Here is a 16,155-nt window from a genome sequence, read left to right on the forward strand (position 1 = left end):
TTCTTTTATATCCTTCTTCAGACGTTCCAGGTAATCTAGTTGTGCTTGCGAGAAATTCATAGTCCCATCTGAGGTTTCAGATGGAAGTACAGTCTCAGCTCTGACCTCTTTGGTGTTTGTGTTTTGGTCCTTATCCCCATAGAAAGATTCTATGGTTTTTTCACTTTTCGTCTGCTTTTTCCGATTCATGATGTTGGCTGAGTGTTGTAGCTTTTGGTTCTTTCAGTCAGAAGATACAGATCTTTTAAGTTGAGCTGATGTTTGTCTAGGCTAAAAGCAGGCTTTTTTTGTTGTTGTTGTTGTTGTTTCCCAGATCAACCCTGGGTTTAGCTTGATAGGTGTGTGGGAGGTGTCGTCTGGTCTCAGGATATCTCCTCAGCTGGCCTGAGGCAAAGGCAAGGTCCAGGGGGATGGTGATCCCAGCTTCCCTATTGTCTTCCCTTTTCCCCTGGAGGGCTGGGGCACGCCTAGAGGCTAATGCGTGTTCCCGCCCCTCCTGGGGCTCGTCTCCCGGGCTGAGGCTTGCTTGGGTCTCAGTGCGAATTTTTCTCTGCCCTGGGTCGTCTGTCCCTCTAGATAGCCTCCACCACGGTAGGAAGAATCCCCCTTTGCCACCTCTCCAGCCTCTGGTGTTACGAGACCACTCGCCCCTTTCTGCTGCTCCCACTGATCCAGGATCAATCTGGGGAAGAATTTTATGGTTCCCTCACGGTCATCGGGGGGGGGGAGGGGAGAGCACTTACTGATCACTCCGGCATCCCAGCTTCTGGATGTTCAAGTAGTGACCCACTGAAGTCCCGTCTTTAGGCTGAAGATTTCAAAGGCTGTTGCGCTGATATCGTTGGCTCGGCCTGGCTTATCTCCTGCTCCGCTGGTCTCGCCCGCCACTCTCGGGCCCTTCGGGTCGCCTCCGCCCTGCCGCGCCGACCGCGCTGCGCTGTGCGCCGGGCTCTCACCCCCGCGGAACAGATCCCTCCCGTGGACCTTCCAGTCCAGCCTGGGCTCCGAATCTGTCAAAGTCCGTCTCCCACTGGATTCCACACCTCCAAAGTCTGGTCAGACTCTCCCCCCAGAAATATCCAAAGGAGTTTTTCCAGGAGCTTAGGTGAGTCGTTGCTTTCACTCCGCCATCTTGGCTCCGCCCCCCCTAGTTATTTTTTCTATCATTTTTGGAAGGGGTTGGTAAGGCAATTCAGGTTAAGTGACTCACCCAAGGTCACACAGCTAGTAAATGTCAACTCAGGTGTTCCTCACTTCAGAGAAGTGTTTTAAACCCAAATTAGTTTAGCTCCCACAGGTTGATCAATAATAAATCCTCCAAGTTGGGTCATCGTTTGGGTTTTGATGCCTCAGAATGAATGTAAATAGCAATTGTTTCTCTTCTGGCCAGAAACCCTAAGGGTCTTCCCCTTCTAGTTTGAATTATTATTATTATTATTTTCTGAGTAGGCAGAGTAGGCCATCTTTTACTTCATTTTTTATTGTAGCCTTAAATCACAGAATGGGTATTGCCTCAGAGGAACTGAGACCTTAAAAAGGCCAAGGTCTCCCACTGAGTCTGGAGTCATCACCAGTCCTGACCTTTGTCTTTCCACTGGACTCAAATGATCTTAGACAAGAGCATGAGGTTGATGATGTCATACAGCTCTGCCTCACTTAAATCCAGCTCACTTGCAAGTCAAGATATCACCCTCCTGATATCACTAATTCTCTTCTAGAACGAAGGACAAACAAGAATTTTAAGGATCAAGTGAGATTCCATATATAAGAATGTTTAAAAATTTTCATATATAATTATGTTTTGAAAATGCAATCAACATGCATTTATTAAACACCTATTATGTGACAGATATGATGCAGTGGATGGGGTACAAAAATTCCTTGCCCTATTCTAGTTTACACCTTAGTGAAGGGTGACAATACATTCATGTATGAGAATACACTAAATTTTTGGAGAAATGCATTAGTTGCTGGGAGAATCATAAAAAGCTTTACATAGAATGTGGTACTTGAGTAAAGTGGTACTTTGAAGAAAGTTACAGATTTTAAGAATACTTAATTTAAAGTCAAGAAACTCGAGTTATAGTCCTAATTTCACTGTCTGTGGAATTTAACCTTTCCTTAGTCTTTTCCTGATCTAAAAAAAAAATAAGAAAAAAGGAATGACGTACTTAGCTGAAGTCATATTCTGATACTTTATGGGGAGGGTAAGGGGGGGGTGGGGATGAAGGTACACCTAGCTGGCAAGAAACTTTTGGCAAGTTCTATCAATCTGGTAAGCTTTCAGATAGCAATTCTGGGATGTGCTACATGTTTGCTTCATAGCTAAACTCAAAGAGGTTCATTATCCATAGGATTAATTTTTTAGCCCCAGCAACTCTCTAAGGGCATCCATTAATTTGTAAAGAGGCTGCCATATGGGTTGTTGTTGATTAAATTATGAATCCTTGAAGAATTAAAAATTTGAAGCAGTAAAATAATGTTTTATGATGTACATTTACTGTATTATATATGTATTTACTATCTATAATTATTTTGAAGTAGTCAAATATTAACACACCAATTTCCTCAAGTGCTTTGAAATCCATAGCATGCAATCTAAATGTACGTCATCATCATCATTCTCATCATCACCATCTCTACCACTGTGGGATGATGCAACTGAGAACATTATTTGCTATTCCATGTGCCACAATTCCCAGAGTGAGAGGGAGGCCTGGTTCCAATTTAATCTCAAGTTTGCCCATGTTCTCATTACACACCGGAGAGACTACTCATTTAGGAGAAGATGCTTTTGTTGGAATTAGCATTAAAATACAAAACAAAAAACATTCTGAGTTCTTTGCCCTCTCCTGTGCCAAGGATACTTCTCACTAATAAGGATGTTTGCTGGTTTCTGTTATTCTAGGTCATGAACTGCACGCCTGTGATAATCCAAATTAACTGCCTGGTGACATGATCTACATTAATTGAATGTAATCGATTCTTATTTAGAACAAATGGACATTTTGATGTGGAGTTATTGATATGTCAAGAGGGTTTTCATTAAAAGACCAATTGCCAATAGATGAGGCTGACTGAATTAGGCCAGCTGATGTCTCCTCCAACAGGGCTTTGCTGCAGTAGAAAGGAAGAAACACTGGAGAATAAGAGTGGGAGAGGCAGAGCAGCAACATGTTGGGAGGAAACAAAGAAATAAAATTTATCATCACATGATCTAAGGTTGGAAAGAATCTTGAAGAGCACTTAGTTCAAAACCTTCATTTGTAGTCATGGAAACTAAGGAGATGAAGTGACTTGACCAAAATCACAGAGATGACACAGAAGTTAAAGCAAAGGACCTGGAGTTGGAATGAAACTAGTTCAAATCCTAAGATACTTACTAGCCAGCTGACTCTTATCTCTCTCAGTCTCAGTTTCCTTATCTGTAAAATTCAAAGAATAGTAGTACTTACCTCTCTGTTTGTTTCAAGGATCAAATAAAACAAGGTCTGTGTGGTGCTATATAAATGTCAACCATTAATAAATATGAGAATCCATATTTGAACCTATGGCACCATATAGAAGCTAGCCAATAAATACGAGAATTTGGATTTGAATCATGGCACTATGTATGTGCTAGCTATTAATAAATATGCGAATTTGGATTTGAACCCATATTGCTATATCCATGCTGGCTTTTCACTAAGGATGAGAATCTAGATTTGAATGGATAGCACTATGTACCTACTAGCTCTTAATAAATATGAGAATCTGGATTTGAACTTTTGGTGTTATATACATACTGGCTTTTAATAAGCATGAGAAAGTAGATTTGAACCCATGGCACTATATAAGTGCTAGCTCTTAAGAAGTATGAGAATCTGGATTTGAACCTAAGTTGTCTGCCTCCAAATTCAGTATTCTTTCTATCACACCACCCTTCATAATGAGCAAACTTGATCAGTTCTTTACAGACCTATAATACCTTCCTTTGCTTAGAACCAGAATGGACTCAAATAGGATCAAAAGCTCTAAGAGATCTTAGAGTCCAGTTAGTCCATCTCCATTATTTTAAATATCAGTAAAATGAGGTCAAGAAAAATGAAATGACTTGCTTAAGGTCATTAATGACCCATGCAGCAGTCAGACCTGAGATCAAGCATAGTACACCACATAGTCTCCTCATTAGCAAATTTCCACAAAGCCTGAATTGGACAAGGCATTGACATCATTTATGGTACTTTGCTGAGACAATGTAGCAGGGCAGGAGTTGATCACACGTTCGTACTCCCACCACTGCACCTTCATTGTCTCTCTGCCTCTGAGGTGAAAAATGTTCTAGGACAGCACATGATTAAGGGCCAGAGGAATGGACAGACAGTGCTGTAAGTGCTAGTGAGACCAGAGAAAGGAGAAATGAATCTGGAGGGGGAAGGTAAAGGAGGCTACATGGAGGAGAAGGAGGGGTTGAAAATGGACCATGAATAAATGAAGAAGTGAAGGAAAAAGGTTAAGTGCTTACTATGTGCCAAACACCATACTGAGGGCCAGGGATAGAAAGAGAAAACAATCCCTACTTTCAAGGAGATCACATTTTAATTCCCATAGGAGAGTTCAGCTCCAACGTGGATAGAAGGACAAGATTCGAGGCTGCATAGGGTGCATTGGCAGATCAGGTGGAAATGCTGGGGTGGGGTGTTTAAAGGGTATGGGAGTGCCAATGGTTGTCTTCTTCTAAATGTAGGGCTGTATATGTATGTATGCATACATGCATGTATGTACATAGGGATACATGCATGCATATTTACACATATCCACACATCATGTATATGTCATATACATGTATCCACACAATGTATTCCCATGAACGTATGCATATATGTGTACATATGCAGATATGTGTATGCATAAACAATACATGTATACATGTGAACACGCAAATATATATAATATGCGTAGTTACATTATTTCCCTACCTACCATTATATAAAAACTTAGACAGATGAAAAGAAAACCAGTTAATTATAATTCCCTTAAAATCTTGGAACAAGTTGCATGTAGCCCAATTGCATCAGGCATCTCAGGAAAATTTCAATATGAGAAATATTTGACAAAAATTCAAGACTTTCAGATTATACCTTTATGGCACCAAAATGACCTGGAACTGAGTGAGAGAGAACCCCAGAACCCCAGGTACCAGTAGTAGCCACTCCTGAGACTATCAGCCCACAAATTAAATGTCTGTAAGTCACCTGCTTAAACTTCCAGGAGCCAAGATGGTGGAGTGATTGGTAAATGCTCTACTCTTCCCCATGTTGACCTAGAAAAACCCAGAGAATATTTCCCCATGAAAAATCCAGGAATAGTGAGATCAGCCAAAGGGGTAAGCAGCATCTTAACCTGTGAGGCTAGGAAAATTGCAAAGAGGGATCCCTCTTGCTGTGGCTGAAGCAGAACAGTGCAGGACTACAGTTGTCCCAGAAATCCCCACCTCAGCAAACCAGGAGGAGATCCTAAGCCCCAGGGAGGTGGAGCCTGTAATTGTCAACACCAGGATCCCAGGCCTGCCTCAGCACAGTCAAGGGAATTGGGAAGACACTAGCAAAATGAGGTTCACCAACCACTGAACCTGCCTGTGCTCAGGAGAGGAGATTTCATATGGTCAGACCACCCCTCTCTCATACTTAACACAGCTAGCTCCAGGGTAACTCTGGGGAAACTCAGAAGGACTTCACCTCACCTCTGCTTTGGCACACCAGCCAACTGAGCACCAGGTAAGCTACAGCATCTGAGCTTCAAGCTGAAAGAACCAGAGGCCACAACACACAAAGCCTCAAGTTCTAAGCACAAGAATCACAGAACAGAGCCTTCTGTGCCCCAGAAGCAGAGATCCACTTTTAAAGCCAGGAAAAGGGTGATCATCATGAGGAAGAAGCAAACTGGAAAAGATAAGACCATAGAATCTGTCTGTGGGGACAAGGACCAAAACACAAATACCAAAAAGGTCAGCATCTAGACTGTACCTCCATCTGAAACTTCAGAAGGGAATAGGAACTGGTCTTAAGTCCAAAGAGCATTCTTGGAAGACCTTAAGAAGGATTTTAAAAGCTAAATTAGGGAAGTAGAAGAAAAACTGGTCAATGATTTTAAAAATATGAAAAAAGATATCACGGAAGAATTTAAAAGGAAAATTGGACAAATGGAAAAGGAAGCACAAAAGCTAACTGGGAAAATTGGAGAAATGAAAAAGGAAGTACAAAAACTAACCTGAGAAAATAACTCCTTAAAAAGAACAATTGGACAGATGGAAAAGGAAATGCAAAAGTTAATTGAAGAAAACAATTTTTTAAAAATTAGAATTGGGCAAGTAGAAGCTAATGATCCTTTGAGACATCAACAATCAGTCAAACAGAATCTAAACAATGAAAAGATAGAAGAAAATGTAAAATATTTCACTGGAAAAACAATTGACTTTAGATCCAGGAGAGAAAATCTAAGAATTATTGGTCTATCAGAAAGCTATGATGAAAAATGAACCTGGACAATATCTTCCGAGAAATCATCAAGGAAAACTACCCAGAGGTCCTAGATCCAGAGGGCAAAATAGTCCTCAAAAGAATCCACCATTCACCTCCTGAAAGGGATCCCAAACAGAAAACACCAAGGAATAGCGTTGCCAAATTCCAGAACTATAAAGTGAAGGAGAAAATTCTGCAGGAAGCCAGAAAGAAACAATTCAAATATTGAGGAATCACAGTCAGGATCACACAGGAACTTGCAGTTTCTCCATTAAAAGATCAGAGGGATTGGAATATTTGTTAAGGCAAAGGAGGTGGAACTGCAACCAAGGATCATTACCCAGCAAAACTGATCATACTATTTCAGGCAAGGAAACAGACATTCAAGGAAATGAGGCATTTCCAGACCTTCTTGGTGAAAAGGCCAGAGCTCACTAGAACGTTCTGTCTTCAAACACAAGTCTCAAGAGAGGCATAAAAAGGTAAACAGGGGAAAAATATTCAATATGGGCAAACTGTTTACATCCCTATAAGAGAAGATGATACTTGTTATTCTTGAGAATTGTATATTTATTATGACATATAAAAGGGATATACATAGATAGAGGGAGTTTTTTGGGTATAAATTAAATGATGTGATGATAAAAATGTGCATTAAGGGTACAAAGGGATTGTAATGGGAGATGTGAAAAGAAGGAGGTAGAAAAAAGTAAGTTACATCACAGGAAGAGGCACAAAAACATATTACAGTAGATGGAAAGAGGGGAGGGAGATGAGTATTGTTTGAGATTACTCTCATCTGATTTGGTTGAAGGAGAGGACAACAAACTCAGTTAAGTATAGAAATCTAACTAACTCAATAGGCAGTAGGAGGGGAAAGGCAAAAGAAAAGGGACAGGAGGCTAAAATAGAGGGTAGAAGTAAGAAGAGAATAGGGGAGTAAAAGGGAGGGGGGCTGCAAGAAGGGAGGGATGACTGAGGGAGGTGGTGGTCAAAAATTAAAACTCCATTGTGGAGGGGAAGGGAGAAGGGTGAACAAAAACCATAGATGGAGGGAAAGACACAGATAGTAATCCTAACAGTGAATGTGAATGGGATGAACTCTCCTATAAACAGAGGCAGATAGCAGAATGGATTAAAAACCATAATCCAACAATATGTTGTTTACAAAAAACACATTTGAAATGGGGAGATACACACAAGGTAAAGGAAAAAAGTTGGAGCAGAATATATTGTACTTCAGTTGATGTAAAAAAAGCAGGGATAGCAATTCTAATCTCAAAGCAAAAGTAGAAATAGATCTAATCAAAAGAGATAAGAAAGGAAACTATATCTTGCTAAAAGGCACCATAGATAATGAAGCAATATCATTATTAAACATATGTGCTCCAAGTGGTATACTCTTAGAGGAGAAGCTAAGGGAGTTATAGGAAGAAATAGACAGCAACATTATACTAGTGGGTGACCTCAAACTCCCCCTCTCTGAACTTGATAAATCTAACCTCAAAATAAATAAGAAAGAAGTTAAGAAGGTGAATAGAACCCTGAATAAGGTAGATATGATAGATCTCTGGAGAAAACTGAATGGGGATAGAAAGGAATATACCTTGTTCTCAAAGTAAATACCAAACTAGAAATAATGCAAACCAAAGGAGAGATTAATAAAATTGAAATTAAGAAAACTATTGAACTAATAAAGAATACTAAGAGTTGGTTTTATGAAAAAAACAATTAAATTGACAAATCTTTGATCAATTTGATTTACAAAAAGAAAGAAGAAAACCATATTACCAATATCAAAAATGAAAACTGTGAAGTCACTTCCAACAAGGAGGAAATTAAATAATAATTAGAAATTACTTTGCCCAACTGTATGCCCATAAATTTGACAATCTAAATGAGATGGATGAATATTAAAAAAAAAATGTAAATTGTCCAGATTAACAGAATAGGAAGTTGAATACTTAAATAATGCCATCTCAGAGAAAGAAATTGAACTAGCCATCAATGAACTCCCTAGGAAAAAATCTCCAGGGCTGGATGGATTTACAAATGAATTCTATCAGACGTTTAAAGAACAGTTAATTCCAATGCTATATAGACTATTTGAGAAAACTGGTGAAGAAGGAGTCCTACCAAATTCTTTTTATGATACAAATACGGTTCTGATATGTAAACCAAGGAAGAGCCAAAACAGAGAAAGAAAATTATAGACTAATTTCTCTAATGATTATAGATGCAAAAATTTTAAATAAGATATTAGCATAAAGAATACAGCAGCTTATCATGTGATTAATACATTAGGATCAGTTAGGATTTATAGCAGGAATGCAGGGCTGGTTCAATATTAGGAAAACTATCAGCACTATTGATCATATCAACAACAAAACTAACAGAAACCATATAATTATCTCAAAAGATGCAGAAAAATCCTTTGACAAAATACAACACCCATTCTTTTTTTTTGTTTAAATTTTTATTTTTATGTAGGGAAAAGTCAAATATACATTTAACCCAATTTGGTTGCGAGTTCCTTAGCTTTTGCCTTTTCCAGCTTGGCAATACAAGCCACTGATTTTGGACCCAGAACGTTGCCACCCCAGTGACGACGGATCTTGTCATATCTGTCATTGTAATTGGTTTTGATGGCTTCTACCAGCTTAGCCAGAGCTCCCTTATCTTCAGGATTAACCTATGTGAAGGCAATGCTTGTGCAGGTCTTTCTGTGAACTAAGCGACCCAGTCTGGCTTTACCTTTGATAATACAGTAAGGAACCCCCATTTTCCAGCACAAGGCAGGTAGGAAGACCACTAGCTCAATGGGGTCCACATCATGTGCAATCACTACCAACTGTGCTTTCTTGTTTTCTACCAGGGTAGTAACAGTGTTAACACCTGCTCTGAGGACTGGTGGTCTCTTAGTGGGGATATCTCCTTTGACTGCAGCCTTTTGTTCAGCCCGAGCCAGCAGCCTTAGCTTCTTATCTTGGTTTGTCTCTGGTCTATACTTGTGAGCCAGTTTAAGCAGCTGAGTAGCTGTCTGACAGTCCAAAGCTTGGGTGAATTGGTTAATTGCTGGTAGGACTTTCAAACGCTTATAAAGGATAGACCTTTGACGCTGCAGTCTGATGTACCGAGGCCATTTGACAAATTGAGTAAGGTCCCTTTTGGGCTGGATGTCCTGACCAATGCCAAAGTTCTTGGGTAGCTTCTCAAACAAAGGATTGACCACTTTCTTGGCCTCCTGCTTCTTTACCACAGCAGGGGCCAGAACCACCTTCTTCCCCTTCGCCTTCTTCCCTTTTGGCATCTTGTTGTACAAGAAAGTACAACACCCATTCTTATTGAAAACACTGGAGAACATAGAAATAAATGGAGCCTTCTGTAAAATAATAAGTAGTATCTACCTAAAACCCTCAGCAAGCATTATATGTAATGGGGATAAGTTGGATGTATTTCCAATAAAACCAGGAGTGAAACAAGTACGTCCATTATCACCACTGTTATTCAATATGGTACTAGAAATGTTAGCTTTAGCAGTAAGAGAGGAAAAAGAAATTGACAGAATAAGAATAGGCAAAGAAGAAACTAAGTTATCACTCTGCAGATGATATGGTGATATACTTAGAGGATCTCAGAGAATCAAGTGAAAAACTCCTTGAAATAATAAACAACTTTGGTGAAGTTGCAGATTACAAAAGAAACCCAGATAAATCACCTGCATTTCTATATATTACTAACAAAGTCCAACAGCAGGAGATAGAAAGAGAAATCCCATTCAAAGCTACTGTAGACACTGTAAACTATCTGAGAGTCTACCTGCCAAAACAAACCCAGGGATTATATGAACACAATTACAGAACATTTTTCACACAAATAAAGTCAGATCTAGATGAGTGGAAAAACATCAGTTGCTCATGGGTAGACTGAGCTAATATAATAAAAATGACAATCTCACCTAAATTAATTTACCTAGTCAGTACCATGCCAATCAAACTACCAGATAATTATTTTCTAGAATTAGAAAAAATAATATCAAAATTCATCTGGAAGAACAAATGTCCAGCATATCAGGGAACTAATGAAAAGAAATGGTAGAGAAGGCGCCCTAGTTCTACCAGATCTCAAATTGTATTATAAAGCAGCAATCATCAAAACCACTTGGTATTGGCTAAGAAACAGAGGGGTAGACCAATGGAATAGGTTAGGTACTCATGACACAGTAGTCAACAAATACAGCAATCTACCATTTGATAAACCCAAGGACCCCAGATTCTGGGATAACAATTCACTGTTTGTCAAAAATTGCTGGGAAAACTGGATAACAGTGTGGTGGAAACTGGCATAGACCAATGCCTGACACCATACACATGAATAAAGTCCAAATGGATACATGATCTAGGTATAAAGATTGATATTATAAACAAATTAGGGGAGCAAGGTATAGTGCATTTGTCAGATTTATGGAGAATGAAGAGATTTTTGACTAAACAGGAGATAGAAAACTTTAGAAAGTGCAAACTGGACAATTTTGATTACAGTAAATTGAAAAGTTTTTGCACAAACAAAGCCAGTGCAACCAAGATTAGGAGGGAAGCAGAAAACTGGGGAAAAAAATTTTGTAACTAGTGTCTGTGGTAAAGGTCTCATTTCTCAAATATGTAGAGAACTGAGTCAAATGTACAAGAATATACGTCATTCCCCAATTGATAAATGGTCAAAGGATATGAATAGATAGTTTTCAGAGGAAGAAATTAAAGCTATCTATAGTCATGTGAAAAACTGCTCTAAATCACTATTGATTAGAGAGATGCAAATCAAAACAACTCTGAGATACCACATCACATCTATCAAATTGGCTAACATGACAAAACAGGATGATAAATGTTGGAGAAGATGTGGGAGAGTTGGGACACTAATTCATCGACAGTTGAGCTGTGAACTGATCCAACCATTCTGGAGAGCAATTTGGAACTATGTCCAAAGGGCTATAAAAATGTGCATATCCTTTGACCCAGCAGTATCACTTCTAGGACTATATCCCAAAGAGATCATAAAAATGGGAAAGGGTCCCACATGTACAAAAATACCTATAGCAGCTCTCTTTGTGGCCAAGAACTGGAAATCAAGGGGATGTCCATCAACTGGAGAATGGTTGAACAAGTTGTGATATTTGAAATGTAATGGAATACTATTGGGCTTTAAGAAATGATGAACAGGAAGATTTCAGAGAGGCCTGGAAGGACCTATGTGAACCAATGTTGAGTGAAAGGAACAAAGCCAGGAGAACTTTGTACACATCAACAATCACAGCGTGTGAGGAATTTTTCTGGCACACTTGGCCCTTCACAGCAATGTAAGGACCTAAAAAAATTCCCAATGGACTTGAGGCAAAATGCCTTCTACATCCAGAGAAAGAACTATGGAATTGGATCACAGAATGAAGCAGACCATTTTCTCTTGCGTGATTTTTTGTTTTGCTTTGTTGTCATGGTTTCTTCCATTCAATTTAATTCTTCTATGCAATATGACTAAGGTGGAAATGTATTTAATAAGCATGTATATGTAGTACCTATGTAAGATTTCACACCGTCTTGGGAAGGGAGTGGGGAAGGTGAGAGGGGAAGGGGGAAAAATCTTATATATATGGAAGTGATTGTAGAAAACTGAAAACAAATAAATTAATTTTAAAAAAGAGTCACTTAGGTCAATGAAAAAGTTTAATATTTAGACCCCTAATTTCTAACTCCTGGTTCAATGACTTGGGCAGCTAGGTGGCACAGTGGAGAAAATGCCAGCTCTGGAGTGAAGAGGATCTGAGTTCAAAACTGGACCACTTACTAGATGGGTAATCCTGGGCAAGTCACTTAACCCTGTTTGCCCCAATTTCCTCATCCATAAAGGGAGCTGGAAAAGGACATGGTAAACCACTCCATTATCTTTGCCAAGAAAATCCCAAATGGGGTCACCAAGAGTTCGATACGATGGAAACAATCAAAAACAAAACATTCAAAGACTGGTCAATTTTCCCCAGTTTGCCAACATTTTAGTGTCATAATGCTTTTTTAAAAAAATTATATAGATTTTGAAAAATCTCCTCCTTCAGATGATTTGAATTAAAATTCCAATTTTGTCATTTATTAATCTACGTGAGCTTAGGCAATTACCTCTCTCTGGCCTAAGTTTCATAGGAGTGTAGGCTCAAATATTTGTAGCCAGAAGAAACCATGAGAAGTGGGACTTGGAGAGCTGAAGAGGTTTGCACATAGTCACACAATAACTTCTCAGAAGCAAAATATGAACTCCCATTTCTGACTCTAAATCCAGTCTCCACTGACTCCATTATGTTGACTCATTTGTAAAATGAAAAGGTTGTATTACATGATTTTTAAGGTCTTTTCTAGTTTTCAATAGAACTTCTTTGGCTCTCCCTGTGTGTCACTCCTCTCAGACCTTGCTTCCTCCCTGTAGGGCTTGGTCTATAACCTCCAGGGACTCCAAAAGTCTTTCCATGGCCACATATAGATGAACGATTAGCGGTAAATAGTCTGAATTTTTGTGCCAGCAAAAACTGGTTCAGACCCAGTGGCCCAGTGACAGATAGGATTGTTCATTTTTTGAACCAATTAATATAGTATTATGTAGGGCCAATCTTAACTCTACACACGTACAATATATAAATTACATGAGTAAGTATTTCTATCTAATGTGCTTTCACCCCGAAGGAGCGGTTATAAATTCATATTAATATTGCATCAGTAGGATGTGTTTTAGAAAAGTAGAACAATACTATGTATAGTATCTCCAGGCATGTCAAGCCAGGCTGTTAATGGAGGAAGGACCCACGTTCACCTAATCTTGGTTAGCATATAAGTGATGCTATGGGTATACGCGTGCACACACATGCGCACACACATAACATGATCTCTGCCCTGTCATTTTCTACTAATGTCATTTATTTAAAATGTTAGAAGTCACTTGAATACTAATGTGCTTGAAAATATTTGGCTTATCCTAAGGTATTATTTATTGCTCCTCTAGCTGTATCTAAAAATGATTAGCTCAACCAGTCAACCATTTGACTACACTGCATTAAACAAAGCTTGTAACTATTTGTTTTGTCTTTCCCCAAATTAATTTACTGAAATATGATTGGAATCCGAAGACACAGGTCCAATTACTGATCTTTCCACTTACTGACTGTGTAATCATGGGCAAGTCCCAGGAGTGGGGAACATGTGGCCTTGAGGCCACATGTGGCACTCTAGGTCTTCAAGTGTGACCCTTTGACTGAATTCAAACTTCACAGATTTTTAATAAAAGGATTTGTCCTGTGAAGTTTGAAATCAGTCAAAGGACCACATTTAAAGCCCTAGAGGGCCACATGTGGCCTCAGGTTCCCCACCCCTACACAAGTCATTTGACCTCTTTGCCTCAGTTTCCTCATCTGTAAAATCATTGATGTCAAAGATACCTTCCAAGCTCTAACTACTAGGATCTTATGGTCCACTGAACTGAATGAATTAGTAAATTGTCAGTCTTGTATGAACATAACATTTACTTTCATATGTCTGACTAGCCAGTGCCAAAAGAACAATAAGAAAATGAAAAATGAAAATCAAGTTACATGACGTGTGTTATCTGTAACGTACCTCATCTCTTTTCATCTCATATGAAAATCAAAGACTACAACTAGAAAGAAATAAAGCTAAAAAGAAATTCAAGTAGAGTCACTTTTCTTCTGTGAGCTTTGGTTTCCCTAGCTGTAAAAATGAGAATGATAAATGATCTCCAAAGTTTTCTTTAGCTCTCTGTGTTCTGACTCTTCTGACTCTGTGGTTCCATTCCACATGTTTTCAGAACAAAAGTCATAATAGTACCTTTTGCCTGAATCCAACATTTGGGAGAGTCATATTCTCATTTTACGGAACGATTTTTCATTTAGTCATGTTATTAGCTGATTCAAGTAACCAAAACCAAACAGATGAGCAAATAGGAATGTAGTATTTTTAAGAGATAATGGCAGCATGTATTTGGATCTACCACTTTCATCAAGCCTAGTTCAGTTTGTTCTCGTTCTTCAATTCTGAAGCTGGTGGTTAGCAGCATTCAAAAAATATCTTTCAAAGGAGGAAAAGTTAATATGGCAGGGTGGTAGTGAGATGACTGGCACATTAGTGCAGTGCAGTGAATTATTTGGAAAGCATTGTATAATTACACCAATAAATTAAATAAAGTGTCTGTACTTCTTGACCCAGCAGTTCCACTACTAGCAGGATATTGATAAGAAGAGAGTCTCCATGTATACCAATATATTTATAGCAGTATTTTTTAAATAGCAAAGAATTGGAATCAAAGTAAATAACCAATGACTGGGAACTGGCTCCAGTTCTATGATATTTGAATATAACTATGCTGCAAGAAATGAATACATTGAGTCTTGAGAGGCATGGATAAAGCTATATGAACTGATGCAGAATGAAATAAGTAGGGCCAAGAAAATAGCATATATAATGACTACACAAAATGGAAGAACACCCTCCTCCATGATCAAAAAATGAATGCTATAAAATTACAAGAAATATTCATGACTCCAAAGAAGAAATACAGAAACAAACCTCACACCTTTGTAGAGATGAGGGATATACAAAAGTGGTATATTGCACATATTTTCAGAAATTTTCAACGTAGTAATTAATTTTGCTCATTTTGTTCTCTACTGATCTCTTCCTTTTTTGTCTTTAAAAATATTATTTGACTCCCATAGAATCACTCAAATATATGAGAAGATTTTTCTGGAAGGGGGAGGTAGGATGAATGGTGGGGAAAAATTTGGCAATGAACAAATAAAAATATAAACGAAAATTAACTAAAGAAACAAAACAAAATGGTTCAGACAGAACCGGAGGCAGACAAAGTAGCTACTGAGAATGACATATGATGGGAGGCTGTGAGAGTGAGACCAGGGAGCAGTCAGGATTGCAGCACAATATGAGGTGATTTCAAACATATTTTAGCTCCGAATGTCAAAGAGTTTCTATGTTTTGTGGCAGATCACATTTTTGTGATATGTTGCATTTGTGTTACAATGAAAACCCAAAGCCTCCACTAGACAATAATACACAGGGGGCATATTTCTTAAGACAGTACATATTCAATTCAGTTCAACAAAAGTTTATTAAGCACCCACTATGTGCAAGTTATTGTCTAAGATACTAGGGATACAAAGGAAAAACCAAATTGTCACTGCCCTCAGGGAGTTTACATTTTATAGGAAATGCCACATCCTTGCTCTCCTTATATTTGTACCTTTCTCTATCCTTAATTTGTGTTAAAAAGTCATTAAAATACGTTGTCTTGTACATCCAAAGATGAATCAACAAATTATCATCAACACACTTAACTTTATCTTCAGTAGTAAGGATTTGTTGTAAAATTACAAAGAATAACCATGGCTCCAAAGAAGAAATAAGGGAATATACCTCACCCCTTTGTAGAGCTGAGAGATACACAAAATGGTATATTGCACATATTTTCAGAGATTTTTACCCTGCTGATGTCATGGTCCTATTCAAGAATGAAGGACAAACAAGGAACAAGAACAATGAAATCAACCACCCTCTCACCCTAGTTTCCACTGGAATCCCCTCTAGTT

General features: G+C 38.5%; 1 protein-coding gene and 1 pseudogene across 2 annotated transcripts in view; both read right to left on the bottom strand.

Moving 5' to 3' along the window:
• Positions 1-16,155, bottom strand: part of DPP6 (dipeptidyl peptidase like 6) — a 1,325,443-nt gene that overhangs the window by 814,582 nt on the left and 494,706 nt on the right. The window lies entirely within an intron of this gene.
• Positions 1,146-10,184, bottom strand: LOC140532954 (large ribosomal subunit protein eL8 pseudogene; annotated as a pseudogene).

Source organism: Notamacropus eugenii, chromosome 3 (genome assembly GCF_028372415.1).
Source record: "Notamacropus eugenii isolate mMacEug1 chromosome 3, mMacEug1.pri_v2, whole genome shotgun sequence".
NCBI lineage: Eukaryota > Metazoa > Chordata > Mammalia > Diprotodontia > Macropodidae > Notamacropus > Notamacropus eugenii.